The sequence below is a fragment of the Sorex fumeus genome, unplaced genomic scaffold (genome assembly GCF_029834395.1).
Source record: "Sorex fumeus unplaced genomic scaffold, SorFum_2.1 ptg000036l, whole genome shotgun sequence".
Lineage (NCBI taxonomy): Eukaryota > Metazoa > Chordata > Mammalia > Eulipotyphla > Soricidae > Sorex > Sorex fumeus.
The window spans coordinates 20,831,597-20,853,686 of NW_026606093.1; positions in this window are offsets into that span (position 1 = coordinate 20,831,597).

Below are 22,090 nucleotides of genomic sequence, written 5' to 3' on the forward strand. Positions count from 1 at the left end.
TGGACCCAGTGATTCCAATCACTGCTATCTACTCCAAGAACATAAAATCTTTGAATTCAAAAAGTTTCATCCACAACAATGTTCACTTCAGCACTCTGAATAGTCAGAATGTGGAGGAAAAAGTTGTCACTCACATACACAACGGAATCCTAACCTGCAACAAGAAAAGTGGCAATCTCAAAAAAAAATTTTAATGGAATTTTAAAAGGGCCACGTGTTCAGATTGATATCTAAAGGGCAGTAAAATGAATTCAGGGAGAATCAGAGATGAAGGGAATAATTCTTATACCACTTTCACTGCTAGGAATGCTTGGTCATCAGCTAGGACAGAAAGAAAAATGCCGTTTTTAGAAATCAAGGTAGATATGTCAGAAACTACTTGTGCTAAAAAATCTAAAAAAAAAATTTGGGAACAGGGTCTGAAGTGAGGGCACAGTGGGTAGGGTGTTTGCCTTGCATGCAGCTGACCCGGTTCAATCTCTGGCATCCCATATAGTCCTCCACCGCTCCCGCACCACCAGGTGTAATTCCTGAGCGCAGAGCCAGAAGTAACCCCTGAGCATTGCTGAGTGTGACTCAAAAAGTACACACACAAAATACATGTGGGAACAGAAGCAAGAATAAATACAGTTTTGTCCTTGGTGATACATTTATTCAACAGATTAGTAAGAATTCACATAAGAACATCATACGCATTGATCTTAAGGGTTTCCTCTAGATAATTAAAGGTGGACATCGTGTTCATATTGTTGCTTTCAATGAGTTGATTGAGTTCTTCTCTTTTAGACTTGTTGAGCAGTATCAGTCCATTACAACTATCTTCCAATGTCCTTATTTTTGCTGTAAAGGAAGAATTATTTTTGATGTCTCTGTTCATTGGTTTGGGTAGAAGAGAAGAGCAGAAACCCTGAGAGCAGAAATGCACTTCCCCTTCCCAATTCTAACTGATTTCCAATCTGAATATTTTATTTCCTCTCAATAATCAACCTACCTTTTATGTGATATTTATGACCTCTAATTGTTATCAGTTCCGAATTATCTTTCTGTGAGTTAAGATCAGCCTGTGAGATAAGAATGCGAAAAGTAGCAGCATCCAACAAATATTTGCCATCAAAGCACCATGTTAAAGTTATTGTTCTAGGTATAGCTCAGAAAAATGTAACAAAATAAAAATAATTGTAGGAAAAAATACTGAGTTACAAATGTTTTGTGAACACACAGATTTATTGTTTACTGAATAATGGGCCAGATGGCCAGATGTGAAGGCAAAAGCAAATGTGTTGGAAAATTGCTCAACTAGATACTCCTTCAATGACTTTTTATAATGGCTCTTATATTGATGCCTTCCCTTAATTCACACAGCAAATCCTCCTCTTTTCAACATTGTTTAGGGCAGGTACTCTTAAACTGGGTTTGATGCCTTTCTTTCTCATCTATTCACTGGTTTATCCTATTCATTTTGGAATACAAGATTGAAAGGTAAAAATAACACCCATTGCAAAAGGTAGATATGCTTTCTGTTTTTTATTTTACTTTTTTGATTGAGTCATTGTGAGGTAAGCTTTCTGCTCTTAAGTCGAAAGTTATCATGTTATTGGGGCTGGAGCAATAGCAAATCGGGTAGGGCGTTTGCCTTGCCTGCGGCCGAATCGGGTTCGATTCCCAGCATCCCATATGGTCCCCTGAGCATCGCCAGGGGTAATTCCGGGGCGCAGAGCCAGGAGTTACCCCTGTGCATTGCCAGGTGTGACCCAAAAGGAAAAGAAAACTTATCACGGTATTGACTGCAGATATATCAGACCAGTATCAAAAGTTGGTGCACATTTTATATGACCTCAATTTATTTATGGTGACTAGCATGAGGAACTGGTAATGTCAAGTCACCGATATATCAAAAAACTCAAAGCCATATGATGGAAAAGCTTAGCAGTCCAACTCTTACTATGTTCTTATTTCTTTAATTTTATTTTTTGCTCCTCTTGAAACAGTATTTCAATGCCTTCAAAAGTTTCTTTAATATTTTTTTGAGAATCATTAAGCTATACAAATATGTAAGATATGAAAGTGTTTTATATGTCCCGGTATTCTATAATTCTTTCTTCAGTACATCTGTTTATACAAATTACTAATAAGATATAATTTTATATATGAAACTCTCTTTGTGTTTTGGTGTCTATAGAGTTATGTAAGATCACAATAGAATTATAAAGGAAGAGTTGTAAAAGTAACTGCACCACCATAAGTGGAAGTCACTGAAGGAAATCATGAAAAAGAATTGAAAGGGGAATATTACCTGGTGCTCCCGAGTCGTTATTTTTTCTGAACTGTCTGATATTTGTTTCATGACACTATTGATCTTTTCAGATAATTCCTGTAATCGAACTGTAAGGAAATGAAAGTTCACCTGAGATTACTGTGAAAAGTCAACAAAAAGTAACAGTCCCAATGTATCAGACACACGGTTATATGATCCAGCTTCTAAGAATAGAATTAACATTTGAGCTTTACTATATTTTTATCTGCTGGCATTTTATATCGAAGATATCCATTTTGCAGATCTCTCCAGTAGTGATTAGGAGGCCTGGTGGCCCAGCAATTCTTGGCCAAATTAGCCAATGGTTGAATCAACAGAAACATGGATAAAATCCTTCTTGACCTGTGGTGCCTGGGATGCTAGGGTCACTCTGGTGATGCAAGAAACATTCAGCGCCACACCCAACATTTCTCAGTGTGGTGTAACTGGCAAAGCTCAGGGAACCATGTGGTGTCAGGAATCTATTCCTGGTCAGCTGCATCTTGGGCATGTGCCCTAATCACTGTATTATCTTCTGGTCCCAAGAACATAGTTCTAAGTGAGACTCTGATCGAATTTATTTTAAAGATAGGGAAATAAAATAATGACTCAGTTTAAGTTTTCTCTCATTTGTAAGCACATTCTCAGAAAAGTTAATCCCTTTGAAGATATGAGTCATCACTAGGAAAGAGAATGAAAATTCAGGGACTGGAGAGATATTACAGGGAAGGTGTTTGCCTTGCTGGGCCAACCGGGGTTCAATCACAGGCACCCCATCTGGTTCCGAGCCCCACCAGAAGTGGCCTGAGTGCAGAGCCAGAAATAAACACTGAGCACCACTGGTTGTGGCCCAAAAAACAAATAGCATCATCAACAAAAGCCCTGAAAATTTCTCCTCATTTACACTGATGTCCTTCCAGAATAAGATACATTCTCCACAGTCATGAAAGGTTCCCTCGATTTCATTTTCAAACACAGTCCGTGGTTTAATTAGCAGATACACTGCCTAACAATATCCAGGTTATTCTCTAAGTTTTAAGGTTACTGAGATTTTAACAATGCCCTTATTTCTACCTTTCCATAAGGGTCAATTGTGTCAATTTACTCACTTCAACCTCACACTCAAAGCTTCGTGCACTTCCTAAATATTTCTATGCACAATTAAACTCACTCTCTTTCCCCTACTCTCCTCACCTATCTGTATCCCTCTTTCTTCAGCCTGATCTCTTAGCTAGAGGTAAGTCAACTTTACTTTGGAGTCATTTAAGATGCAAGTCAAATGACAAGTACTTTCATCAGTTCAAAAGTCATAATATTTGGTAAGTTGTATTGAAACCTACATCACAATAGGCAACGAAAAATATCACAAGGATAACTTAATCTTACCTACCTTCACAATCTTGTAGATTTCCCTGGAAAAGGAAGAAATAAAATTAAATTGAAAGCCATTGCATATTACAGAAAACTGTATTTCATGATAAAACAGTAAAAATAGCAATACAATGAAATGCAATTATAATAATGTAGAGTCCTACCAGACACTGGGGATTACCTTTCAGTCACCAATGAGGTTCTAAAATCATGAAGAGTACCAACATGTGTATATTTGTTTTCACAATGTATGTCTGTGTACATATATATATATATATACCTGTATATACATATATATATATTGCTGCATAAAATGTAAATGCCATTAAGCACCAAAATACCTTCAAATATCTGATTAAAACTATACTTACAAAGTTGATTAGCATACTCACTGGTGGATTCATTCGCCAAATGTCAGCAATACGTGCAAAAATTCCCAGAAGAAGTACTCTAATTGCCAATTTCCGAATTGTGAAACATATCATTCCAAGGTGAAAGTTTTCATGCAGAATTTTGACAAACTAAAATAATTCAGATAAGGAAGAAACTAGGAAACTCAAACACTTTTACTTGGTTTTTATTTTGATTGGGGCAGAGGTGGAGTTAGTCTACACTGGGCAGTGTTCAGGGGCTATATCTGACATCAGCTGCATACAGGACAAGCGTTTGACCTCCTGCACTGCCTCTACATCTCTCCTCAAACACAATTTGATTGTGCAAACAAACAAAGCAACAGAGTCATTTATTCATTGAAAGGTGTCATGAAGTCCATACAGAAATGTCTCAATGTATAAGAAAAAATCTGATGAACCACGGGCCATTGTCCACTGGGGAAGGCATTTGCCTTGCACTTGTCTGACCTGGTTAGGTCCCCCCATCTCCTGTGGTTACCTAAATACCGCCAGAAGTCATTCCTGGGTGTAAAGCCAGTATTTACCCATGAGCATTGGCAGATGTGGCTCCAAAAACTTGATGCGTAAACTGGTAGAGATTTTATCTTGTTTTGCATGAAAACACATCTCAAATCTTTTAAAGTTAATAGAACTTATCAATTTACAGTCAACTGAAAATTGAGGAAGTAAATGTGACCTTACATTGAAAGAAAAGCTATTGTCTTTTGCGGATGGATAAAGGACCTGGCGAAAAACATTTGGAAGACCCTCATGTCCAAACTAGGAAAGAATGGAAAACATATCAAATATTAGGGACAACAGTGAGGAAAAATAAAGATGTTTCTCTAAAAAGTAACAGGGAGATTAAACAGCAACCGTGAAAATGCTTCACTGTTTTAACAAAAAGACAGGTTATTGTTCAGCACAAATTGCTAGGTGCATTCGAATTTTCACTTACGGTTTGCATAACTCAAAAATCAGACACATAATGTCACATTATAAGGTATATGTAAGGACTTGCATTACAGTATTATTGATGTTATAACACTATGAAGTTTGAAATTAGTTAAATGCACAATTCTAAACATCAAAAAAAGAAAAATTCATGTAGTATTTCGTTGCAATACTTAAAACAATACCTAAAACAATCCCTAACCACCACCAAAGTTAATATATAAACCACTAAATACAGGTTTATTTGGCTCATATATGTATATGAACATTATGGGAAGATCAAGAGGTAAGGTTCTAGAGCAGAGCTCACAGTTTCAGGCTCATCTGTCATGCCTGTTATCCTCAATATTGTAGTTTTGTCTAAATACAGATTATAAAAACTGCTTTTGTAAATATCTTTAAAATATATCTATAAAAATACTTTTATGAATGTATTTTAAGTAAAGATTTGAAAACTACTCTTATTAAGTTAACATTATTTATTAAATTGCTCTTAGTCAAAAAGCCGAGAGGTGGAGCGATAGCACAACAGGTAGGGTGTTTGCCTTGCACGTGGCCGACCCGGATTCAATTTCCATTCCCAGCATCCCATATAGTCCATCACCAGATGTAATTCCTGAGAGCAACACCAGAATTGACCTCTGAGCATCACCGGGTGTGACCCAAAAAGCAAAAATAAATAAATAAATAAATAAATAAATAAATAAATAAATTTATTGTTGGTAGGGATGCTGGGACCATTGGTAGTAAAAAATGGGCACTGGCGGAGGGATCAGTATTCAATCATGTACGTCTGAAACACAAGCATGAAAGTTTGTAAGTTTGTAACTGTACCTCACGGTGATTCACTAATAAAAAATTAAAATAAAATTAAAAAAAAAGAAAAGGATGAAGCCCTGTCCCTCGGGCTGTACTTACATCAAGTGGGGAGAATAGAGGTACGAAGAGCAGGAAAAAACATAAAAACACCTGTTTTGCCTTCATCTTCTGTTATCCAAGAACACAGTGATCAAGGTAATCAATAATCCAGTGAAAGGGGAATAGGAACCAGCAGGTCCTGGAGGATGTTTCCTTCCTGCTAGTAACCTGCTGTTTGAAAGTTGCCTGGTAAATCTGGGCACTTTGTCCTCCTCTCTCCATCAATCCCTGCCTTCGCCCTAGCTACATCACAATGGACATTCTCTGACATCTCCTACACACAAACCCCTCCCCTTTGGGGGGTCCCAGTGGCAGTTCCTCTCTGGAACTTTCACAGATGTTTGATTTCAGGTCCTTTCCAAATGAACTCTTGTGTGTATCTCCTACTTCTAGGGACTCCTTCCTTCTTTTTGGGACTCCCAAGTTTTTCAGGGACCATAACTAAGAGTTTGTAAAGTTGGTGATGACAAAGAAGCCACAAAACACACACAAGTTGTAATCTTGGGCAGCAGGTACAGCCATGTCCCTAACATACAGCTCTTCCTACTCACCCATTTTATTTATTTATTTACTTTCATTGACTTTCATTGAATCACCGTGAGAGAGTTACAAACTTTCATGATTAAGTTTCATTCACACAATGATTCTTCCACCAGTGCACATTTTCCACCACCAATGTTCCCAGAATCCCACCTCATCCCACCCCGCCTGCCTCTGGGGTAGGTACATTCCTTCTTACTCTCTACTTTGGGGCATTATGGTTTGCACTATAGATACTAAGAGACCATCATGTTTGGTGTTTAGTCTCCTTTCAAGACACAGCTCCCATCCCAAGCGATTTCTCCAACCATCATTTACTTAGTGGTCCCTTCTCCATCCCAACCGTCTTCTCCCCCAGCATGTGAGGCCAGTTTCCAAAATGTGCGGGGATCCTCCTGCCCCTTACCTCTACTGCTCTTAGGTGTTAATCTCATATTGTATCGTTTTATATTCCACAAATGAGTGCAATCTGTCGGTCCCTCTCATTCTGACTAATTTTGCCTAGCATATACTCTTCATGTCCATCCACTTATATGCAAATTTCATTATTTCATCTTTTCTAACAGCTGCCTAGTATTTCACTGTGTATATGTGCCAAAGTTTCTTTTACTAGTCATCAGTTCTCAGGCCCTCAGGCATTTTCTAGATTCTGGCTATTGTGAACAGTGCTGCCTGCAGTAAGCATACAAGTGCAGATGTCATTTCTACTGTGTTTTGTTTAGTTTTTTTTTTTTTTTTGCATCCCCAGGATATATTCCCAAAAGAGGTATTGCTGGTCATATGGGAACTCAATTTCTAGTTTTTGGAGGAATGTTCAGATTGTTTTCCAAAAAGTTCGGACCAATTGCCATTTCCGCCAACCAGGAATGAGAGTCTCTTTCTCCCCACATCTGGTTGTTCTAGTTCTTTTGGATGTGTGCCAGTTTCTATGGTGTAAGATGACTTATCACTGTTGTTTTGATTTGCAACTCCCTGATGATTAGTGACGTAGAGCAGTTTTTCATCTGCCTTTTGGCCGTTTGAGTTTGTTTTTTGAGGAAGTTTCTGTTTATTTCTTTCCCCCATTTTTTTGACGGGGTTGGAGGCTTTTTCTTGTAATGTTCTATCACTGTCATGTAAATCCTGGATATAAGCCTTTACCTGATGGATATTGGGTAAATAATATTTCCCATTCCATGGGCACTTTCCGTATTTTGGTCATTGTGTCTTTTGAGGTGCAGAAACTTCTTAGTTTCATATAACCCCCTTTGTTTATATTTGTTTACACTTGCCTGGTCAGTGGTATTTCATCCTTGAAGGTGCTTTTAACTTCAATATCATGGAGAGCTTTGCCCACATTTCCCTCCACATACCTTATAAATTCAGGACTGATATTTAGGTCTTTAATCCATTTGGATCTGACTTTTGTGCTGGGCCTTAGATGGAGGAGTGAGTTCATTTTTTGGCATGTACCTGTCCAGTTTTCCCAGCTCCACTTGTTGAAGAGGCTTTCCTTGCTCCACATCACATTTCTTGCTCCTTTATAGAGAGTCTGTGTCAGAATATTCAACTCTATTCCATTGGTCTGCAGATCTGTCTTCATTACAATACTTCTGTTTAAATTACAATTTCTTTGTAGTACAGTTTGATATTGGGGAAAGTGTTGCCACCCATCTTTTGGTTAATCTATCGAGAGGCGATAAAGTGGTGTTGAATTCTCCAACTATTATTGTGTTGTTATCAATGTCTTTCTTCAAGACTATGAGCAGTTATTTTAAGTACTTTGCTGGTCCCTCATTAGGTGATGATATATTTTGGATTTTGAGTTCCTCCTGATGTACAGATCCCGTAATCTTTAAGGAATGACTTTCATTGTCTCTTGTGACCTTCTTCAGTCTTAAATCTATGGGGTCTGATACTAGTATGGACACCCCAGATATTTTGAGGGAGTTGTTTGCTTGTAGAATTGTTTTCCACCCTTTAACTTCGAGTCTGTGTTTGCTCTGATTGTTTCTTGGAACCAGCATAATGTTGGGTTCAATTTTCTGATCCATTCTGCCACTCTGTCTTTTAATTTTTGTGTTTCGCCCAATGACATTGAGAGAGATTATTGTTATTGTATTTTGTCCCATGTTTCTGTAGTTTCATTTGAAGTGTTGACTTGTCTTAAAGTCGCCTGTTTAGTTGTTCTTGTAACCATGGTTTTGAGTCTATGAAGTTCCTGAGATGTTTGTCTGTGACGCTATGTATTGTTGCTTCAAGTATGAATGAGAGCCTAGTTGGGTAAAGTATTCTTGGTGAGGCATTCATTTCATTGAGTTTTTTCACTATATCACTGCCCACCCACCCACTCTAGTCAGACCCAGAACGTTTCATCAAATAAATCGGCTGTGAATCTTAAGGATGCTCCTTTATAAATATCTCCTTCTTTGATATTGCTGTCTTTAGAATTCTATCTCGATCTATGGTTCTTGTCATTCTACTTAGGATGTGTCTTGGATTATTTCTATCTGGATTTATTTTATCTGGTACATCTGGGGCCTCCCGAATCTGGGTGTATGTGTTCTTTGGCTCTGGGAATGTCTCAACAATGATGTCTTTGACAGTTGCTTCTTCAAGAGGGTATTCTTTTTGTCCCTCAGGGACTCCAATGATTATTATGTTATTCCTCTTGGCTTCATCCCAATTTTCTCTTGGTATCTGTTTTCTTGTACTGAAAATCAAGATCAAGAGAGCTTTTGCCCTTCTGTTCCAAGGGAGGTTTCCTTCCTCCATGAGCTTGCCTGAAATCCGACACTCCATTTAATTGTTAAGAAACAAACAGCACCTGGCTCAGACAAGGTCAGACCTGAACACCTGAAGAACCTGCTGTTAGTACTCATCAATACACTGGCTCGGCTCTTCACTTGCTACCTGTCTGAATGCAAGGTTCCGTCCCAATGGAAAACCAGCAGGACCATACTACTGTTCAAGAAGGGAGACATCCATGACATAGGCAACTACCGCCCGATCTGCCTATTTTCTGTCATCTACAAGTTGTTCACTCAAGTCATCCTAAATAGTATTGGCAGAACACTAGATGAAGGACAACCATGCGAGCAAGCCGGGTTCCGCAAAGGATTCAGCACCATCGACCATATCCACACGATAACCAAGCTCATTGAGGTTTCTCGGGAGTTCAAGATGCTGCTCTGTTTAACGTTCATTGATTTAAAGTAGGCCTTTGATTCTGTTGAGACAGAAGCGATCATTGAAGCCCTAGCCAATCAGGTCATTCAAGCCTAATACATCAAGATCCTCTGTGAGTTGTATTGCGGATTCACTACCAGGATCTCACCATTCTACAAAGAAGTGATCGTTGATGTCAGGAGAGGGGTTCGGCAGGGTGATACCATTTCACTCAAACTCTTCAGTGCCACCCTCGAGAACATCATGCGATGACTGGAATGGGAAGGAATGGGAGTGAAGATAGATGGTTGGAAATTACACCACCTCCGCTTTGCTGATGACATTGTTTTAATAACACCACACATCAGCCAAGCGGCACAAATGCTAGCCGACTTTGACCGTGAGTGTGGAAAGGTAGGACTACAGCTGAATCTTACGAAGACAATGTTTATGAGAAAACAGCCTCGTTCCTGATGCCTCATTCGCTCTCAACAGAATGACCATCTCCAAATGCAATAGCTATGTGTACCTAGGTCGAGAATTCAACATGACAAATGACCTGGCACCCGAGCTGTGTAGGAGGAAGAGAGCGGCTTGGAACGCCTTTAAGAACGTCAAATAAATAGCTAAGAGGACGAAAAACCTCTGACTCCGGGCACATCTCTTTGATTCCACTGTTCTTCCTGCATTAACATATGCCTCAGAGACCTGGGCCCTACGCAAACAGGATGAGAATGCTATTCAGGTCTCCCAAAGAATAATAGAAAGAGCTATGCTTGGAATATCACGTTTCACTCAAATGAAGGAAAAAATCCGGAGTTCCAACATCCGTCAACGATCAAGAATCAGGGAAGCTGTCTCATTTGCCAAGGTGTCAAAAATCAGATGAGCTGGTCACGTAATGAGATTTAAAGACGACCGCTGGACTAGAGCTGTTACTGACTGGATTCCACCAGACGTCAAAAGATCACGTGGCCGCCCACCTACCAGATGGTCAGACTTCTTCGTGAAGATGATGAACGATCGGTTTGAGGCTCTTCATGATCCCAGAGCGAACAGATGCCACTGGGCTACACTAGCATGTGACAGGGACAAATGGAGACGTTACTGGCGCCCGCTCGAGCAAATCTACGACTAACGGGAAGTTAAGTGATTAAGTGCTAAGTGATGAGCTTGCCTTAGGACACCTGCATTACCATTTGGCAGGTATACCTTCCCAGTCAAACTCCTCACCTAGCACTGTCCCCAGAGGGAGTTGTGCCCACTAGTGCACTCCACACTCCGCACCACCAGTGCACTCCTTACTTGGTGCCAGAAGCGAGAGCCCCTCGCTGCTTGCCCCCCACCCCCACCTCATCAGGTCTCTGAAAAAACAATCAGCCTGGGACTCTGCGCCAGGCTGTTTTCATTGGGGCGCCCCAGAATGGGGTGGGTGAGAGCCCTCCCCACCCCAACAGACCCAGCCCCGCAGCCGACCTCCACTATCCAAACACTGCCATGCTCCATGAAACATTAGACACTTCCTACCCACCTTCCATAATTACCACACAATAGTTTATGGGGTTCAGACAGTAGGCAACAAATTATATCTATATATATATGATATATACTCAATATGCCAAAAACAGTAACAATGAAGGTCCTCATTCTCCTGATCCTGAAAGAGGCCCCAAAATGCTATCGGGCTATGCCTGCATTTGACAGGGATGAATGGAGATGTTACTGATGCCCGCTCAAGTGAATCGATGAACAATGGGATGACAGTGATACAGTGATCTGTTTGTTTATTTCAAGGCTATATTCCATTCTCTGCTGTTGTCAGGAGGTTCTCTCCATCTCCTCTTAGAGCCACTGATACTGTCCTCAAACAGCTGTTACGTGGCTGCTGAGGCCTTACACTGAGTTTTTCATTTCCCCTACCTAGTTTCTTAGGTCTGTCATTTCTGCTTGTAATTTCTTCTCAATTTTACTCATTTCTGCTCTCATATCCTCTTGTATTTTTTAAGCAGTGTGTTCTATTGCTTCTTTCAGCTCCTTATGCATCCTTAACAACTACATTCCTTATCGGAGAGACTATATTGTTCATTATCACTGTTTGATTCATCTGGGCTAGCTACTTCACTCACTAAGCCTGGTGAATACCTGCCTTGTTTGACCATTGTGACCTTTGGGTTTTGTTTCCTGTGTGTTGTTGTTAGGCCCCTGCAGTTGGGCTATCTTTGTGTGTTACTGTGATTATGGAGTGGTGAAGTGGGAGGCCTGGGTTCTCTGGTACCTCTAATCTAGGAAAAAGATGAAGTAACTTCTTGCTTACAGGTACCATTTTTGAGGTTAGAGATTTTAAAGGGAAGTCATGAGGGGTGCTTCCAGGGTTGTGGGGGATCAGATTGCAGGTTAGAGTGTGGGAGGAACCTCACCAACACCACCACCACAGTCTACAGACCTGAGTTTGAGAAGTTAGATTGGCATGTTGGTGATGCCTGGCCAGAGAGTCAGATCTCTGACAAGAATCTCGGGTCCAGTATTCTCTTTGTGTAGGGGGACAGATTTAAGGCTAGGGGATTAAGAGGCATCCTGCCACTGCTATCGCTTTATGACTATTTTATTTATTATTTTTTCTTGCTTTTTGGGTCACACCTGGCAATACACAGGGCTTACTCCTGGCTTAGGCACTCAGGAATTACTCCTGGTGGTGTTCAGGGGACCATATGGGATGCTGGGAATTGAACATGGGTCGGCCACATGCAAGGCCAATGTCCTACCCACAGTGTTTTACTCCAGCTTCTTTATGAATTTATAGTTGAAGAAACTGAGTCACCAGGCAGAGTAGATGACTGTATAAAACTTCAAAGATCGAACACATGGTGCATGCCCAATTCGAACCCTGGTAGTTTGGTTCCTAGTATTCAGAGCTGTCTGGTCTTAGAGGAAAAGGGAAAACAAGCTCATTACTCTGGTTCACTAGACCACAGGATAGTTCAGAGAAATTGACGCTTTTTGTTTTGTTTTGTTTTGTTTGGGTGTCACGCCTAGCACTGAATTTAGATATTCTAAATTGACTTGAATAAACTGTTTACATAAGTTACACAAGGAAGACTCTCTTTAAGTGTCAGGGGTAGTCTTTTATTTCACCTGTCATAAGCACATTTATCTGTTAAGTAATCAAATAATGTTCGCGTGTAAAGACATTCTCTTGAACTCAATACTCAAAATCAGAAGACTTTGGGTCTGAGCCATAGTGGAATGGGTAGGGCATTTACTTTGTACGTGGCCAACCCTTATTCAATCCCCTTCATCCCATATACCCCATACTTTCCTCAGCACCTTTAGGACTAATTCCTTAATGCACAGCCTAAGTGCAAAAACCCGAAACCCCACCCCCCACCACCAACAAAAACCCACTTCTTACTTTCCCACTCTTTGCCAATAGAACATGTACCATCAAGAATAGGAAGTTTGGGGTCAAAGCAATAGTAGAGTGCGGAGGGTGTTTATGGTTGTGCCCACTAGTGCACTTTGCACTCCGCACAACCAGTGCACTCCTCACTTGGTGCCAGAAGCGAGAGTCCCTTGTGGATGGCCTCTCTCCCCCACCTCATCGGGTCTTTGAAAAAACTATAAGCCTTGGTCTCTGTGCCAGGCTGTTTTCATTGGGCTTTGGGCCTCATTTCTGGCAGAGAAATCCTGGCCGAAAGGAATCCATCCATTCTTCAGTGCTGGGAGAAATCTTGGTTTCCAGGGTTTTTTTCTTGACGCTGAGAGTAGGCCCAGGCTGAGTTAGACATTGCAGAGCCTAGATTCCTCATTCTCCATAGCAGTGATGATTTCCAGTCTTTCCTTGAGCCGGCCTGCCTCTAGGGTCACCCTGAGGTTTGTAGGGTACTTTAAACAGTACCTGATAAATACCTGCTCTTGTTATTTAGAAAGATCCCATGACATTTTCCCTGGAACAGGGCTTTTTTTTCTGTCTGCATGAGGGGCAGACCCTATTACAGAGAGGAAAAACTCATCTGGATTTATGCAAACCAACATAGTGCCATGGAGCATTCAAAAAACATATACCCATTTCCTGTGGGTCCTAGTCAAAAGAAGCTAAAATCTGAAGAGGTAAAGCACACAGTTTAACACTGTGTTTAATTCATTCAATCCCATGTTGAAAACCTTGACTTCCTGTCAATAAGAGCACTGTACCAGGAGTCCAGTGCACAGATTAAAATGTCTAATTCATTTAATGCCATGAAGGAAAACCCTTGATTTCCGGGAACTTTTGGAAAAATTTAATTATCTAAGAGCACTGTAACAGGAGTCCCAATAATCCGACCAGTATTTTTTTCATAGGTGTTACCAAAAAAGTTACTAGAACAATTCTGCATGTTAGGGCGTGAATTGAAATCTCCCTTTGACGACAAAGAGATTCCAGAGACTGAAAATAGCAAGCAGGGTTTATTGTAAGACTGGCTAGCCAGGGCCCCACCACCTACACAGACACGCAGGTCTGGCAGGTTGGGTAGAAGACCCCGGACTTCTTCAAGGGAGATCTTCTATAGGCCTTCACCAACCGTTACAGCAGAGCCCGTGCATTTCATAGCCAATATATTTGTAATAACAGATACTTTCCTAACCAATCCAATGAAGGGTACATCACTGCTTAGCCTATAGTTTAAAGATCAGCATTTGCGTCAGTGCTTAGGAACGTCCTGGATTTTAGGGCAGTCCTTGGTCTTGCAACATGGGCCTTGTGAGAGACATCTGGTTATCTGGTCTGAACCCCCATCGCCTTCGAGTAACTGTATGTGAATTCCTTGCTCAGGGGCCAAAAAAAAAAAAAAAAGTTATTTTGCAATGCGGGTTCCTGTAAAGTGGATCTGAAAAAGCTTTTCTAGAACTGTTCCTCGAAAAACCAGTTATTTTTCAATGCAGTTTCCTATTAAGCTAAGCTAAATTAATTCTGGTGGTGGTCCCTTTTGGGCCTGTCTCTCACACAGTGCTTTTGTGCTTCTTTTCACAAAAGATATTAACAGAGTGCTAAGGAGTGGGAGGTAGGAGACAGAGAAAAGAGGTCTGCATCCAGAAAATGAAATTAGAATGGTTTGGTAAATAGAGTGATAGTGCTGGTTACTAAACAGTGGAAAGGATTTAAGCAATGAGATATGAAGAAACAATGTCTAGACTTATGAATGGGAACACGGCTTTAAGAAATTACAGAAACTACACAGGGAAGATTATTAAAGGCCACATAGAATAGTGGTCATTTACTGGGAAAAAAAGAGAGGCAGCTGTCAAATTTAGAAAGGCTCTATAAACGAAGGTACGATTTCAAAAGTAATTGAATGCATTCCTGGAGGTTTTTAAGTGACATGACCAGAATTACTGACGCACCTTGCAAAGTTGGTGGGGAATGAGTCTCGGGAATAAAATGATACCTCTGATGATACGTCATAGGATGACGTTCACATCATATGGTCGCTTGCAGAACAAATGCTGTTACTAGCTGCAAAGCTCTTACCTGGCTCTGGAACCCAACAAAAACATTGTTGAGAAGCAAAGAGAAGATTGATGAAGTGAGGGGTTGGGAAGGGTTATGACTTTTGCTTTGTTGTCATTGTTACTAGTCAAGTGAAGAGAAGTCGATGGAGAATATCTAAAAGTGTTGCTTTTCTCATCATCATTGTTGTAATAAGGATGATTAAAATTCTGGGTTCAATTCCTGGCACTTCAAATAGTGCTCAGAACACAAGGAGAGGTCCCTGAGCACAGGGGTAGGAATAAGCCCTGGACACAGCTGGGTGTGCCCACCCATCTCCTCTTTACTTCCCAAGAAAAAAGAATGGTCAGGTTGTAAAGGGAGAAATAAATGAAGTTAGAAAAGAGGACTGAAGGGGAGGAGGGTAGAAAAAGTGAGACAGAGGGAGAGAGGAGAGAGGAAGATAGAAGGGAGAACATACAGGAGGATGGAAGGAATAAGTAAAAGAGAGATTAATCCTCCTTCCCTCTATCATGAAGAGAAGGATGAAGGAAAACTGCCCCTTCACACAGAGAGGAAAATTCATGCAGAATGGAGATGTTTTCGAAGTCCTGGCATCTTCCTCCCTTCACTAAACTGTGTTGGAAAATACATATATTGTTTCTCTAAAATTGCTCCAGTGAAAATTAAATTGCAGCTTTTGTTTGAAATAGGAATAGAAATAAAAAATGGCATGAACGGGGAGCACTTTCTTTACAATTAGAATGGTACCCTGAGAAGTTCTTTCATTGTCATCAGAGTCTACATAATCCCTCCAAATGTTGAGCTTTCTCAAGAGACAGATTCTCTCTAGTGTTAGACTTCACATGACCTAAAACCCGTTGTGACTGAAAGGCCAGTTTTATTTATTTATTTATTAATTTTTTAATAGTGAGAGACCATGAGGTACAGTTGTAGACCTACACATTTTTGTGCTGGGGTTTCAGTTACACAATGATCAATCACCCATCCCTCCTCCCGTGTGCATTTCCCACCACCACGGATCCCAGCATCCCCTCACTCCTCCAACCACATCCCACCCTGCCTCTGTGCCAGGGCATTTCCCTCTCTCTCCTTTTGAGTGCTGTGGTCTGTAAAAGAGGCATTGAGTGGCAATCATACTTGGTGGACAGTCTACCCTGAGCATGCTCTCCCATCGTGGGCAGATCCTCCCAACCCCCTTTGTTTGGTGTTCCCTTCTCTTTCTGAGCTCCCTTTTGCCCTAACATGTGTGGTTGTCCTCTGGGTCATTGAGTAAAATTCCTGGTACTAATCTCTGCCATAATTGGGTGTTAGTTTCCTATTTTGTTACTTTATGTTCCCCAGATGAATGCAATCTTTCTATGTCTATCCCTTTCTTTCTGAGTCATTTCGCTTAACATGATACTTTCCATTTAGTACCACTTGTATGTAAACTTCATGACTTCATCTTTTCTAACAGCTACATAGTACTCCATTGTGTAAATGTGCCAGAGTTTCTTCAACCAGTCATCTGTTCTCCGGCATTCAGGTGTTTTCCAGATTCTGGCTATTGTAAAGATTGCTGCAATAAACAGACAATTGCACATGTCACTTCGGCTATACTTTTTTGCCTCTCTGGGATATATTCCCAGGAGTGGTATTGCTGGGTCAAATGGGAGCTCAATTTCTAGTTTTTTGAGAATCACCCATACTGTTTTCTTTCTCAAGAGAGAGATTCTCTCTAGTGTCAGACTTCACATGACCTGAAACCCATTGTGACTGAAAGGCCAGTTTTTAAAACATTGAGTTATTTGCAGCTAATTGAGGATGTTCTGTAACAATACCCCAAGAATACTGGTCTTTCTTCATAATCTTCATAATCATTTAAGGGTGGCAGACTCTCACTCTAACAGATGAGAGCCTCCAGTAACCAATGTTCATGCTGATTAATAATGCATATTTTGCATATCACCCTGCCTAGGCTGGACTCAGAGAGCCTTCCCCTGCACTCTGTAAGTTCAATACCAGAGGAGAAGAGGATAAATGGAGTTTTGAGAGAATGACTCATTTCTCCCAGAAGACAACTAGCATCCTCTCAGATATCTGTGCCCTCAGCTCTGGGGACAGACTGATGCTAATGCTTCCCCTGGCACCAGAAACCTACTGGATTGGACTCGCCTGTATGCGGTGGGGTGAGGCTGGGGAGAAGGGCACCTGGGGTGGAGGCTCCTGCGGGATTCCAGCCACACGTGCTCCCAGAATACAAAAGAAATGTCCAACCGGTGCCTTCACTCATCACAACGGCTTTAAACAGGCCTTTGTTTAATTCCCAGCTCCAACACTTACCATGGCACAGCGGTAGGGTGTTTGCCTTTTGCTCAGCCAGTCCCGCTGAGCCGGATTCGATTCCTCTGCCCCTCTTGGAGAGCCCAGCAAGCTATCGAGAGTATATCACCTGCATGGCAAAGCCTGGCAAGCTACCCGTGACGGATTCAATATGCCAAACACAGTAAAAAGACTCTCAAAATGGAGACGTTTCTGGGTCCGCTTGAGCAAATTGATGAACAATGTGAAGACAGTACTACAGTGCTACCACTTGACAAAGAGTTAAGACACCAAGTCAGAGACAAAACTTGAAGAGTTTTATTATTCACAGCAAGTGAGAGGAGCAATCAAATCGCAGTTTCGAATGCAATATCAAACTTGAATATGTATTTCTAATAGTGTGTATTCCACATCTTCACCTGGTGAGCCTTGAAAGAAAAAGAAATTACTTTTAGAGCTAGACATTATGCTTAGTTCAGTGTGATCTTATGTATCCAATTTTACTGTATCTTCTATAATGTATTGGGGGATTCTGAACTGCATTTTAATAAGTGGCTTTATATTTGGGGTGTGTGTGTGGGGGAGCTTTGTATTTGTATGTCCATAAGCAATGGAAATAATTTTTAAGATCAAAACTTAGATTTATCAACTGAAATGGTGTAATTTAACCTTTCTTTGCAATCTGGTAAGATCTGAGTTTATGTTAATCATGACAACTTTTGTCACATGGATAGCAATTCTGTGGGCATGATGGATTATCCCTTTCTATTTATTTGCTGTACTTCCATGAATGGAGCAATAGCACAGCGGATAGGGCATTTGACTTGCACGTGGTTGACCTGGGTTCGATTTTTCCGTCCCTCTCAGAGACCCCAGCAAGCTGCCTAGAGTATCCCGCTGGCATGGCAGAGCCTGGCAAGCTCCCTGTGGCATATTCAGAAAGCCAAAAACAGTATGTCTATTTGCCATGTTGGTATGTTTTGCATGTTTTCACCTTCAGACTGTAGAGTTTTGAAAGAAAAAGACATTATGTTTAGAGCTAGAGATTATGTTTAGTTCAGTGTGATCTTATGTTTTCAATTTGCCTGTGTTTTCTATAATGTATTAGGAGACTCTGAAGTGCATTTTAATAAGTGGCTTTGTATTTGGGGTGTGTGTGTGTGTGTTTGTGTGTGGTGGGGGGGGAGCTTTGTATTTATAAGTACATATGCAATGGAAATAATTTTTGAGATCAAAACTTAAATTTATTAACCTAAATGGTGTAAATTAACCTTTATTACAATCTGGTAAAATCTGAGTTTATGCTAATCATGACAACTTTTCTCACAGGGTTACCGATTCTTTGGGCATGATGGATTATCCCCTGTTTTTTAATTTGCTGTACTTCCATGAATGGAGCAGTAGCATAGTGGATAGGGCCTTTGACTTGCTCGTGGTTAACCCGGGTTCGATTCTTCCATCTTTTTCAGAGACCCCAGCAAGCTCCCGAGAGTATTCCTCTCACATGGCAGAGGCTGGCAAGCTCCCTGTGGCATATTCAGAAAGCCAAAAACAGTAACAACAAGTCTCACAATGGAGAAGTTACTGGAGCCCGCTCGAGCAAAATTGATGAACAATGGGAAGACACTGCTAGAGTGCTACCGCCATAAACACATTTTAATGACCTTTTTAGAGAGATTTTCTTTCAAACAAAAAATCTGGAGTGCCCCAGATATCTCAGTTATTCTCATGACCTTTTTCTATGTAACTAATCACGTTTTCACAAAATGATATCAGCTGACAGTGAGCAGAAAGGATGCGAAAGGTTCAGGATATTCAGAGGTAATAAGCATGGGTCGTGACTGAGGTGATAGGAGAGCGAGGAGGGATCCAAAAGGGGAACGGCCTGATCAACTTTAAAGGGTCCACAGGTTTGTCCCTAGAATATCCATTTGCTATAGTCTCTCCCACTTTTAAATTGTGGTGGGTGTCATAGTAGCACTATGAAATGAGATATACAGAGCTTCTCAAAAAAAAAAATAAACTGATGTATGGGATTGCAGTGATAGCATAGCTGGTAGGGCTTTTCTTTGCACGCGGTCAACCCGGGTTCGATTCCCATCATCCCCTATGGTTCCCTGAGCACCGCCAGGGCTAATTCCTGAATAAATGGGCCAGGAGTAATCCCTGTGCATCGCTGGGTGTGACCCAAAAAGTGAAAAAATAAAAAAAGAAACAAACTAATATAGTCAACCTAAATTAGATTTACAAGTCAGATTCCATACACGACAGCGAGACTAAAGGTTTTTTTTTTTTTAATGGATTCTATTTTTTTTAAACCAAGATTCCTACCGTCTTTTGAGAAAGTAGAAACTGCATTATCTGAGACACTAGTGGATTTATTATCCTGAAGAGGTCTCCGGTTTATTTTTGATCCATCATTGACAAAGCACATGGCACGTGTAAAGTGTTGGCCCACATAGCCTGAACTGAACGGTCCTGTCCAAGGGGATGATGCTCTTGAATCCGTGTCTTCATCCTGTATTACAGATGAGGATTCGGTGAATGTAACAAATTAATGAAATTATATTAAAGGAAAATTAAATACATCAAGCAAGTATCAACATCTTACAAGATTAAAGTGTCAACTGGACCTTGCCTTAAGTTTGGTGCCGATGGAGAACACCAAAAGCAGGCCTGTCATTCTGTTCCTTCAAGCACCAGTAGGATGGTTTTTGACAATTAAGAACTGGGACAATGGGAGAAAATGAGTACTTTTCACAAGCAAGGATTCTGAGGTACTTCTTGCTGAGGAGTCTGCCTAGATGTCTCCCCCCTTTGACTGAGGGTTCAAATCTCTTAGTCCTTGCCGTGAATATACACAGAACTTTCTGGATATGAGGATTACCCTTATCTTTGGGAGATGTGTAGAATGTTTCTGACTGAAAAAAGATTACCAAAGCAATCGATTGATAGTCCTTGAATCCTTAGGGCTGAAGCGATAGCACAGCGGGTAGGGCGTTCGCCTTACAAGTGGCCAACATGGCCGACCCGAGTTCGATTCCTCCGCCCCTCTCGGAGAGCCCGGCAAGCTACCGAGAGTATTCGATGTGCCAGACACAGTAACAACAAAGTCTCCATTGGAGACGTTACTGGGCCCGCTCGAGCAAATCGTCGATCAACGGGAGGGACTTTACCTTTACCTTTACCTTAGGTCTTTCTGGAAGGAATGGAGACCATGAGATTCAGAGTGACATTATGGAAAGTGAGGTGGGATTCTATGTAATAGTATAAACACAATAATTAGGCTCTGCTTCCAGGAATAAGATTCCTTGCTGTAGGATCCGGTGATATAGCAGTATGAAAGATGTGTAGGACGCAAGTGTAACAGGTCACAGGAGTGGGCTTTACTGATATTGGCACTATAGGTAAGTAACAGTTTTTGCTCTTAACTTTTTCATCCCTCATGTAAAATATCCACACAAAACTTCAGTTGTACATCTTTTTTTACATATAATACCTAAGTTCCTCCAGCATAATGCAGTCAGCAATTTTACCAGTAGAAATATGAGGTCATGACAAAATTTCCATATATTTGAATATGCAAACTTTGTACAGAGGACACACCTTAATGTGGAAATGTTGAATTTTTAACATGAATATTGTGAAATTTTTCATTCACGGTCTCTGTGGCTACTACTCTAATAGGAACACAGATGAAAGTAAAATTCATGCAATAACCCAATTCTATTTATGATGTGATTCTACTATGTCCAGTATCTGCTACGGCCTAGAGACATAGTGCATTGTTTGAGGATAACCCTGCCCCCTACCACCTCCCTCCAACCCTTTAACACACACAAACACACACACACACACACACATAAACACGGGTGATGTATCCAAGAAACACAAACTCCTGTCCTTCTGCACACGAAGAACCTAGGGATTCTACAATATCTAGTACTGATTGTATTTGAGAGGACATGAGACTTGTAGCCCCATGGGGCTGTCTCAGAAAGTGGCAGATGAAGGATATTCTTCTCAACGAGAAGCCAAAAACAACAAAAATTTAGTGATGTATAAAAGAACATGTTCAGTAAGAGCAAACCTTTCATTCCTCATCTCACAACAATAAGCATAACACTTACCTTATCCCCTTCATATTCATTGTCCTTTGTCATAGAGGAGTGGATACTGTCTGCAATGGGAACTGCAGGGTCTGGTGCAGATGAACGGCAGGGAGTAACGGAATTTTCAATCGAGAGATCTGTGGGAAGGAGACAAAAACCATGACTCCACTCACCATCTCATTCTATTTCTCCCTCGGGTCCATGAAGCAGGAGGAGAGCTGTGCCCCTTAGTTTCAGGTGAAGCCCAGTAGCCAGGAGGATGTACACTGCAAACCAGTTCCTGTCTACCCATGTCATGGTCAAGCCAGATACACTAAATCCTGAATGAGCAAACTCCATCCCGAAACAGATAGGTGTTGCATGGAAAAAGAAACTGGATCTTCACACCGATGGTATATCAGGTGGGAGAAGACCAAAGCCCTCACTCATGATCTGAACACGTGGTAAGGAGTTAATAAGCTTGCCCTGACTAGTTTAAGCTGCAAACTTCTAACAAAGGCCTTGCACTCGGACAAAAAAAATAGCAATGAGTTGTGGCCATTCCGACTTGCTTCTTTCCTACAAACTCCTCATT